The sequence below is a fragment of the Scyliorhinus canicula genome, chromosome 1, assembly GCF_902713615.1.
Source record: "Scyliorhinus canicula chromosome 1, sScyCan1.1, whole genome shotgun sequence".
Lineage (NCBI taxonomy): Eukaryota > Metazoa > Chordata > Chondrichthyes > Carcharhiniformes > Scyliorhinidae > Scyliorhinus > Scyliorhinus canicula.
Genome location: NC_052146.1, coordinates 128355024 through 128366558, shown reverse-complemented (window position 1 = coordinate 128366558; position 11535 = coordinate 128355024). Strand labels below are relative to the sequence as shown.

Sequence of the window (11535 nt, the reverse complement as noted above, 5' to 3'; positions counted from 1 at the left end):
GACTGGAAGATCCCACCTGTGGGCAATGGCGAGCCACCTAGATGCTGGAAAACACTTTGCTGGGGGGGGGCGGGGGGAGGGCGGGAGAATCCAGCGCCATATCTACAGGCTTCCGTTTGTTCAGTTTTCTGTCCCCCTCCTTTCTTGAACAGAGGGATTTGGGGCACAATTTTGGGCAAAACGATCGCGATGCTCCCAACTCACAGCACCCGACGCGATCTAGATCGCCCCCTCATTAGCATATTTAAATGTGTCTTGAAACTCAAATAAATATGCACAGCCCTTTTGGGCTGGAGTCTCCCGGCTCCCGGGATTCATCAGGCCCAGTGGCGCACTGTGATGCCGCCGCCAAGCGGTACTGGTTTCCAAAAATGGAACCCGGTGTTGTGACCATGTTGAGGGGCTTGGAGGCCATTGGAACCCCGGGCGGTTGGTGACAGGGCAGGGTAGTGCCCTGGCACTTTCCTGGCACTTGGGCAGTGCCAACATGACACCCTGATAATGCCAACCTGGTGGAAATCACCCTGCGATTCCCGCCCAAATTGACACGGTCATTTTCTGGGAGAATTTCGCCCTACATTTACTATTTTCCAAACTTAGCCCTTAGAGTGGAATTTTCCCATCTGGTGACTAGTCTCGTGATGAGAGTGTGAAAATGTAGGATGGGATTCCTCGATGGCCGATGCCGAAATCGTGTTCGGCAATCGACCGGAGAATCCCTGTTTATGCAGGAATTGGGGGCGGCGCTGGTTTGTGATGCTCCGCCCGGTCAAAAACGGCGTACTCGCCGCATGCCGTATGGACAGTCTCAGGACGTCATATGAGGCCCTCCCCTGATGCTCCATCCCCAATGGGCCGAGTCCTCGTCAGCGCCGCCACAGTAAGGGGGGTGGAGGGGAGAGCCGTTCCGCTAGCAGGGACCTCCGTCGGGGGCTGGGGGGACTGATGGGGCGTGGTCAGGGGGTGGCGAGGGGGGTTACAGGGGAGCAGATTTTGGCAGGCCAGGTCCAAGCGCCGTCGGTGCCATTTTGCACAGCGCAGCTGCCATAGGCCATGCACATGCACCACCACTGACCCGGTCATTCTGCGGCTGCATCCGCAGGTAAAGCCGGCTTTACGCTGCACGGCTGCTAGACCCCACCGGGCGGAGCATCAGTGTGGGGGAAGCACCGACTTTCTGGTCGTAAGACCAGACTGATCCTGCGGATATAGCCACAGGATCGGAGAATCCAGCCCAGAGTGTTTCCGATCGCAGAGGTCAGGGGAAAACACGCCAGATCTTATTGCCCGGACCTCATTAATTATGCAACTGTGTGTTTTGCTTCGCATTCGTGGGCGGGGCAGGGCTGATGACACGTAACCCGTTATCCGGATGCCATATTGAAAAAGCGTCCAAACATCACTGACTCACTATTAAAGAATGAAAATGGACCTCGCCAAAATGAAGCTCTGAGACCAAAGAATGGATCTCCAGGAATTTTCTGAGACTGGAAGACAGACTTGCTCAATGAGAATGAATCTGCAAGATCCACCTGTGTATGCTCCTCCACCGCTGCTGTGGTGGTCTCTGGTTCAGGGTGCTGGGAGCCTCCATTCCAAATTCCAAGGGCAGCCCCAGGCACAGTTCAGGTGAGCCCCAATATGTGCATGCCAAGATATTCCTAATCTATTTTGGACTAGCAACTTTTCCCGCTGGCATCACAGAGAATAGGAAGATTCGGGCCTCAGACTGCACCCAATTAGCGGGATGCAAATCCATTTCATGCCAGCCTCTAATGGGTTTCTTGGTGCTCCATGGCAGGCATCAGTGGAAGATACTGCGAGAAATTCACACAGGTGTGACATGATTTTTGCTCGCCTGCCAAATTTTACACCCCACCCCCACACACCATTGAACTCACTGATGTGGCCATGGTGGAATTCCGCCCTTAATTTCCGAAATCTAGGGAATTTTGGAAAATTACAACCTATGCACCTACTATCTCAGCAGCCACTTTTAAAAAGATCCTTAGATGCAGGCCATTGGATCCAGGGGATTCTAGAGACTTTAGTTCTAATGGCTTTCTGAGTACCCTTCCAAAGAACAAAGAAAATTGCAGCACAGCCCTGCGGCCCTCCCAGCCTACACCGACCATGCGGCCCATCTGAACTAAAAACCCCTACCCTTCCGAGGACCACATCCCTATTCCCATGCTATTCATGTATTTGTCAAGACACCCCTTAAAAGTCACTATTGTACCTGCTTCCACTACCTCCCTCGGCAGCGAGTTCCAGGCTCCCACCACCTTCTGTGTAAAAGACTTGCCTCGAACATCTCCTTTAAACCTTTCGCCTTGCACCTTAAACCTATGTCCCCTAGTTATTGACTCTTCCACCCTGGGAAAAAGCTTCTGACTATCCACTCTGTCCATGTCCCTCATAATCTTGTAGATTTCTATTAGGTCACCCCTCAATCTCCGTCGTTCCAGTAAGAACAAACTAAGTTTCTCAAACCTCATAAAGCTAATGCCCTCCATACCAGGCAACATCCTGGTAAATCTTTTCTGTACTCTCTCCAAAGCCTCCACATCCTTCTGGTAGTATGGCGACCAGAATTGGCCACTATATTCAAAGTGCTGCCTAACTAAGGTTCTATAAAGCTGCAACATGACTTGCCATTTTTTAAACTCAATGCCCCAGCTAATGAAGGCAAACATGCCGTATGCCTTCTTGACTACCTTCTCCACCTTGGCTGTCACTTTCAGTGGTCTGCGTACCAGTACACCAGTACACGTATCCTTCTGCCTATCAATCCTCTTAAGGGCCACAGCCCTCCATTCAGAAATGCACCTTTCCATTGCTATCCTCTGTCTTCTATAACCGAGCCAGTTCTGTATCCAACTTGCCAGCCACGATGATTTTCTAAAAAAATTTTATTCCTTTCAAAGCCAAAGGACAGAGTAGACAAAGGCAAACCCCTAATCCATCTCCTTTCTTGCTCCAAAAACCAATTCAAATTCAAATTGAATCCAAATGAAGGTCCCCATACAGGAGACATACCAGATCCAAACAGCCAAGAACAGGCATTACACCTGAACTCACACTTGATCTTAGCCAAAAGGCCAAGAAGTGATCTTTCCTTGATGATTATAATTCCTTTAGGTTTCTCCCTCATTATCACTCCTTATGTTATTTGAGTATTATACAGTCATGACCGGCACAAAATATCTATTCAAGTCTTCTGCCGTTGCCTCATTTACCATTATTAATTCTTTCACTAGAGGATCAACACTCTCTTTAGTCATGTTTTTACCTTTTTAAATGCTTGTAGAAACTCCGCCTCGCGACACTGTAAATGCGAACCGCGTTAGGGCAGAGAATCTGGTGTTAGGCCTAAATAGAGATCGGCACCTCCAATCAACGGAAGCCACCCCATATAGCCACCCCATATCCAACGACCTCCCATGATCCAGCAGCCTCCCCAGCAAATGGTCATGCTGCCGCAGATTAGCATTACTTTTTAAAAACGTGAACCTGGCCACAGGGCTGCTGCGAGGACCTTAGGATGTAAGTAGCCATTTTCTCTCACAGGCAATGAACTCGGGGCACTGAGCATGCTGCACCTGTGCTAGGAGAGACGTGGGGGGAGGCAAGCAGGGGATGCAGCCCTGGTTGAAGGTGGGCTGCCATTGAGGGCTGGGAGTATCGGGGCTGGTGGGGGAACGGGGCTGGGGGAGGCAACCATACAGGGGTGCTCCATGCCAACCCCTGGACCATGAGTTCCCGTTCCTGGGGCAAACCTGTGTGCCTCACCAGCCACCTGTAACTCCCACTGACTGTGGAGGCCTCTGGCCACACTGCTGAAGGATATTGCTAATAGGGAATTGGCAAACGTGGTTAAGTGAGCAGTTCACCCACCCCAAGTGGATCCCCGTGGGTAGGCGGCCATGTAGCATGTGGGGCTCATTGTCTCACATCTCAATCACACCTTGAGGCATGGACGCTGTGCCTGAACACTGCGTGAAGCAACACCACAGATGCAGCAGCCAATATCCGAACATAGAATCATAGAATTTAAAGTGCAGAAGGAGACCATTCAGTCCTTCGAGTCTGGACCAGCCCTTGGAAAGTGCACCCTACCCAAGCCCACACTTTCACCATGGGCACAATTCTCCCATGCCGCGCCGTATGGGAGAATCGCCGTTAGCGCCATTGTTTCCGGCGGCACGGTCCGACGCCGACAGGCAATTCTCCGAGGAGTGGAGAATCGGCGCCATATACTCCGCCGTGTTTGGCATGGCGCCGGACGCGGGCCACCAGTACTCGGGCCTTGATGGGCCGATCGGCCACGCGTAAACAGCAGAGTCCCGCCGGCGCTGTTCACACCTGCTCGCAGCCAGCGGGAACTCTGCGCATAGGGTCGGGGGGCAGCCTGTGGAACGGGGACATGCGCTCCTCCACCGGGGGTGGGGCCTCCAATGGGGTCTGGTCCGCGATCATGGCCCACCAATCGGCAGGACGGGCTCTCCAACCCTGGCCCTATTTTACTACGCTGCAGTCCCCTGAACCCCCACGCCATATTGCGTCGGGGTCGGCGTGTTGAGGAAGTCCCTCGCGCATTCGCGGGTTGGCGCTGCCCAACTGCACATGCGCGGGTTGGCGGGGCGCCTATTTGGCGACGGGAAGGGAGGCTGGAGCGTCATGAACCACTCCAGCGCCGTGCTGGCCCCCGTGGGGGCCAGAATCGGTAGTGCCCGCTCCTGTTTTGCGCCGTTGTGAAACGCAACTGCGTTCACGATGGCGCGAACACTCTTTCTCCATTTCGGAGAATCGCGCCCCCTATACCTGTAACCCAGTAACCCGACCTAACCTTTTGCACACTAAGGGGAAATTTAGCATGGATGATCCACCTAACCTGCACATCTTTGGAAATCTAGGAAACCGGAATACCCGGAGGAAACGCACACAGACACGGGGAGGAAGTGAAAGCTCCACACAGACAGTCACCCGAGGTCAGAATTCACGGAACAAAGAGTCGGCCAGAGGCGTTTTACTGGTTGTGATGAGGGTGTTTTAATGTTTCTCATACAAGTGTACACCACTGCCCCACTCTCCTGATGATGCCGCCCCACTTACCACCCACCTTGGCCCCTGGTTCTGAAGAGCCATTTGGGTGCCCTCCACCCCTTCCCCACCCTGGCACCCCAACCTCCGCTATATTCCACCCGCCGATGGGACAACATGCGGCCCACTCAAGGGCAACGGCCACTGTAGCCTCTGCTGGGGGTGCTGGGCGGGGGCCATGGAGGACACCACTGGCAAGGATAGCGCAATCCGAGGATACCCCTGGCATCAGGAACGGGCTCCAAGGCCAGATTCCCCATGGTGCTGGGCAACGAAGGGGCCCATGGTGCGGAGATGGAGGGGTAGAGAGACATGTAGGGGCAGAGGCTGCAGTGCCAACCTGGGCCACCATGTAGCCGGCTGCCCAACATGCCAAGGAGGTACTGCCTGAGGCCTCATGTGTACTGGCAGCGGCTGTCATTTGAGGCTCTGCTGGGCGGGCATGTTCCTGGGTGACAGGGGTTGTCTACTGCCGTCATGGTTGCTGAGGCCTAGCCGGAGGCCACAGATCGACCTTCAGATCCACTACAACGACGGCCATGCCCCAACCAGGGGTGTGATCGAGTGGCGCTTCGGCCTCCTGACGATGCGGTTCAGGTGCCTGGACCGGTGTGGAGGGGTCATCCAGTATGAGAGGGTCACCCACATCTGTGGAGGGCTTGCTGCATCCTCCACAAAATTGCGCAGCAGAGGGGCGACGTGCTGGAGGAGGAGGAAGAATAGCAATCCTCCTCCGACGAGGTGGATGTGGGGGAGGGCGAGGATGGACAGGACATAGGGCCCAGACAAGCACAGGAGACTGCACCACGTGTGCGCCAGGGCCACCACACGTAGGACGATCTGATCGCCTCTAGGTTCACCGATGAGTCATGGGGGGGAAATTGGCTTGGGGCACGGGCACCGCATCCCACCCCCATACCCCCGCCCTCCACAATACACACTTGCCGCACTACGGGGTGTGGGCTCTGGGTTGGCAGTAACACCGGGTCTTGTCCATGGGAAAGAGGATGATGACAACCCATTCTCGGATGGGCTCCCATCATATGGCAACATCTGACTCCTGCCCACGGTAGCACTTTCCACCATCCACCTGAGTGATCCCTGCATGCGAGCTGGCTATTTCATCACACAGTCCCAATGGATCCCTGGGGGGGACAGTGGTGGGGATGGCCAGGGGGAAGGTGGGGAGCCCAGGTCATCCACGATGTCCACCCATCCCTCCCGCACCCCCTCAGTGGCCAGCTGAGACCAGCCCACCCCTCACACCCATCTGATAGAACACCGAGGCAGGTCATAACAGTGTTAACTGGTGTTTAACTTGACAACTGTGCCCTGGTGTCTAACCTTCTGGCCGTATAGGCACTAATGCTACGTCTATGTGGTCCTCAGAAGGTACATCAGGAGTGGAGGAGGTCTGCTGTGATTCCCATCCTGCCACCTAGATTCCCGCTGTTGGCCATTTTCTGAGGTGACCCGGCTCATGGCCATGGACCTCAGTTAGCGGACCATCTTCATCTGGGACTGCGCCACATCACCCATTGACTGTGCCACCACCTTCTGGATCTGTGTCTCATCAGCCAGTGACTGCGCCATCTCCCTCTGGGACTGGGCCACCTCCCTCTGTGTCTGTGCCACACCGGCCAGCACCTGGGCAATGCCGCCCACGTTCCAAGCAATGGCCTGCTGTGACTGGGCCACGCTCAGGAGCCCCGCTGCAAGCAGCTCTGGCACATGGCTGCCTGTGAGGCGGCAACCCTGTCCTGCGCCTCAACCAGCGCCTGCACAGAATGCCCCAGACCTTTGACATGCTGATCCATAGCCAAAACCCTTGCCTCTAATGCCTCCACTGTGGATGCCACCAGTGCGGTGTTAAAGTTGTTGGCTTCAGTGGCCAGGGTGGCCGGTATGGGTGCCGGCATGTGGTGCAGGGTGGGGGATTGGCCGCCCTCCGGGTGGGGGTGTGGGGGGAGGGGCGAGTGTTAGTGCCAGGGGCACAGTGCTGCCTACTGACCCCGGCTGCCCTGAGGAGGTCGTGCAGTTTTTTATCCGGCCCTGCTGACAGATCCAGACAGTGTAGCTGGTGGCGCTCATCGCCTCTGCCACCCTTGCCCAGGCACGGCAAACGGCAGCAGCTGGCAGCATCCTTCCCGGGCCGGGGTACAGAGTCAACCACCTTTCCTCCTCTGCGTCCAGAAAGGTCTGCAGCTCGGCATCAGTGAATCTTCGGGCCCCTGGCGGCTGGGATGGTGTGTGAGTGTCAATCTCGGATCTGGCGAATCCAGCACCGTTTCTCGGTGGAATCGGTTGTGTCCCACATGGCACCGGTCTCTCTCTCTCTCTTTCTCTCTCACTAGTCTGTGTCCTGGCACTAAGACAATTTTGTATCCAAATGTTGTTACTCTCCCTTTTATTTCATGAGCTGCAACTTTGCCCACAACTGTGACACTTTATCACATTCCAGTATCAAACACTGTGAAAGTTTCCCATTTCACAAAGACGGGAAGCTGCCTTATGTGATTTGACCTACAGTGATAACCAGATGTATCTCATCACATGCTGCTGGAGAATTGTGTACACAGATATAGAATTTTCCTTGCTAGTTGGCATATTCTAAATATGCCAGAAGAAACCGAAATGTCAGCACCATTTATTAGCAAAGGTGCCTTTGTCACAAAAGAGTTTATATTCAGAGAAGCTCCAGGATATAAATGCCCCGCTTTTGTGTCTTCTTTGTTAAAATGGACATCACAACTGGTATTATCGATGGTTTTCCAAAGAAGTATGTTTAAGGTTTTACATTTTAGAGAATAACGAAACAAAATAATACATTGCCATAAGCGAGAGAAGAAAACGGCTCAGCATACATGAGTACAGTGAAAGGCATAATAATAATAATAATCACTTATTGTCATAAGTAGGCTTCAATGAAGTTACTGTGAAAAGCCCCTAGTCGCCATATTCCGGCACCTGTTTGGGGAGGCCGGTACCGGAATTGAACCCGCGCTGCTGCCTTGTTCTGCTTTACAAGCCAGCTGTTTAGCCCACTGTGCTAAACCAGTCCCTGTTTTTTCATCACAACTGGCTCAATATAATCAATAGACATAACTAGTTACCTACATAGCCCCACCGGAGGCTGAGGGAGGAACAGGAAGAGTGAGGCCAGGAGGAAGAGTGAGGCCCACAATCACCACAAGAAACCAGGAACGTTTTCCTGATGGTCAAATGCAAACCAACTTCCATCTCTCTCAACTGTAGCAGCACCAGAATCACAAACGACTCACCACAGTTCCCTCTTTTCAGCTGCCAAACCCATCTGCCTCCATGTAGGGGCCAAGCATGGACCCTTGGAAAAACAAAATAAAATGTGCTGAAACCCCAGTTCTAAGCAGAGTTACAGACACAACTCACAACACAATCATAGAATCCCGACAGTGCAGAGGAAGCCATTAGGCCCATCATGTCTGCACTGATACTCTGAAAGAACACTGCATCCAAGTCCACTTCCCTGTCCTATCCCAATAATTCCTTAACCAACCTACACATTTTTGGACACTAAGGTGCAATTTAGCATGGTCAATCCACCTAATCTGCATATCTATAGACAGTGGGAGGAAACCCACTCAGACATGGGGAGAATGTGCAAACACCACTCAGTCACCAAGTTCGGAACTGAACCCTGGCGCTGTGAGGCAGCAGTGCTAACCACTGTGTCACTGTGCCACCCTATATTATATTTCTAATAATAACAATAATAATAACCTTTTATTGTCACAAGTATGAAGTTACTGTGAAAAGCCCCGAGTCACCACATTACGGCGCCTGTTCGGGGAGGCTGGTACGGGAATTGAACCCGTGCTGCTGGCCTTGTTCACAAACCAGCTGTCTAGCCCACTGAGCTAAACAAGAAGGTGCCCAGCTGAGTACAAGAACTCTCTCCTGTGCCTCCATCATTCACCTAAGGATATCTCACAATTCTTCAGAGTCATTGCTAACAACCTGCACCGCAGAGCCAAAATCCTCAACCAAGGCATTGTTTCCAATGGCAGCCAACATTGGGATGCTCCCAGCACCACCATGATGAGAGCCCACTCAGCAGAAACTATGCCACTGCAAGCTGGCGCCACCCCAGTCCACTCCGACCGCCATGTACAAACAGGATTTATCACTGCTCCCATTTGCAACAAATAAAAACAGGAACCGAAGAAAAAGCAAATATAAAATGCGCACCAGGATAAAATGAAGGAAAGAAAGATGAGCAGAGTCGGAGCTCACAAAAATGCAACAGCTCTGGCACTTATATCACGTGACCCTCTTTACAGCCATTTTTAATTATGTTGACAAATGTTTCTTTCCCCCCTCAACCCGGAATCCCCTCAGTACTCGACATATTTTTTTAAATTTCAGTCCCTTTTAAACCGGCTGATTGGTTGATCATGAGTGTTGCTTTCTGGTAAGTCGACTGTTTGCCTGGAAGTCGGAACCAATGAACCAAATAAATAACAGCTGTGTTATCATGGAAACCATCACAAAATAGTTTCAAAATGACAGTTCTGTTCCCAGTTACCGATGTTCTCAAGTCTACAGAGTGTCATGAGCAACTACCTATTATTGAAATCATCAAAATATATGGGCCACTTTCGCAATACCAATCTGGTTGTGACAGGCTGCATGAAATATTTAATTCTTGCTCAAAATAGAAGAAAACATTTCTTATTGTAAGATTTAAAAGAAAACAAATCAATTCAGATTTCATAGTGTAATATTTTTCTTTAAACTGTCTAAGATTTTGGCATTCTGAGACACACTGATTCTCTTGTCCAATATTTTCATACATTTTTTTCAATGTGTAATACCACCAACGATCAGCTTGTTTCACTAGTGTGCACTGCCACTGTTTCTCAATCTGAAATATCTTATTACAATACATTATAATCCCGGCCAAAATTCCGGCCTCTCCCATGACAAATAACATTTCAAATGAACTCTCAAAGGCCGGACATGAAGTCAGCCGTATTAAATTCAGTTACAGTCCAGCTTTAAGGAAACATATGAACATATTGTCATGTGAGAGTACCTTTAAGAAATGTGTGTTTATAAATGGGTGTGTATATAAATATCTGTAGTGAGAGTACCTTTAAGAAATATGGTGTTTACGACTGCAGTGATGTCAGAGAGTGGGTGGAGCTGGGCTCTCTGTCAGCTTTTTACTTTTGTTTTAGGTTCTTTGCTGCAGGGTTTGTTTCAGTTTCGTTTTCAGTGTTAGAGCTGAAGCCAGACAAAGCAGGTGTACTGTTGATCTCTCGGACATGAAAAGACTATCTCTTGATCATTTGGTCAATTCAGAATCATAAATGTTCTCAGTAGTGAATGTAAACCTAATGTGCTTCTGTTAAAAGGTGTTTGGAAAGTTATTGAGGATTACTTAGTGTTGTATTCTTTGATGGTTGTATTTGAATTGATGGTTGCTAAGATGTTCACTATATGTTGTAAAAAGGTTAACTTGTGTTCATAGAATAAACATTGTTTTACTTTTAAAAATACTTTTCCATTTCTGCTGTAACACACCTGTAGAGTGGGCCATGTGCTCCCCATACCACAATCTATTAAAAGTTGTGGGTGAGGTGAACTCCATGATACACTTTAGTGTTCTCTAAACCCTGGTCCATAACAAATTGGGGACTCGTCCGGGATAAAAGTCTATCTATTGGATTGGCTTAGTGAACTTAAAGACAGTGAGGGGTGAGCATATTGTGGTTACTTTTCAGGTGTGGTATTTCAGTTTAAGTAGGGAGTGTGTTGTGGACAATGGCTCTTTCAGAGGCTCTGAAGTTTTTTGGGGGTGGAGACAGTTACACGCAATAACTTATGGACAGAGACTAAAAGCAGACTGTTAAATTTGACAAAATGCGAAAATATGAAGTAATTATGGTGGTGGCTGAGCATTTAAAGTTTTTTTTTCAAAATTTAGATTACCCAATTATTTTTTCCAATTAAGGGGCAATTTAGCGTGTCCAATCCACCTACTCTGCACATTTTTGGGTTGTGGGGGCGAAACCCACGCAGACACGGGGAGAATATGCAAACTCCACACGGACAGTGACCCAGAGCCGGGATCAAACCTGGGACCTCAGCGCCGTGAGGCGGTTGTGCTAACCACTAGGCCACCGTGCTGCCCTTCTAAGCATTTAAAGTTGCCTGAGATACAGTTTGACTCATTGGAAATGGCAAAAATTCAGTTACAAATTAAACAAATGGAACATGAGAAAGAATTAAAGCAGCTTGAATACAAAAAAGAGGAAAAAGAGAGAGAAGAAAAGAAAACAGAAAGAATAGTCTGAGCAGAAAAAAAAGAAAGAGAAAGGGAGATACAGATCAGGGAAAAAGATCAAGAGAGAGAGTTTGAACTTCAGAAAATGGCCATGAAACACGAGA

The 11535-nt window shown here is 50.3% G+C and overlaps 1 pseudogene; it reads right to left on the bottom strand.

Moving 5' to 3' along the window:
- Positions 1-2910: 2910 nt before the first annotated feature.
- On the bottom strand, positions 2911-3113 carry LOC119978977 (annotated as a pseudogene).
- Positions 3114-11535: the final 8422 nt, after the last annotated feature.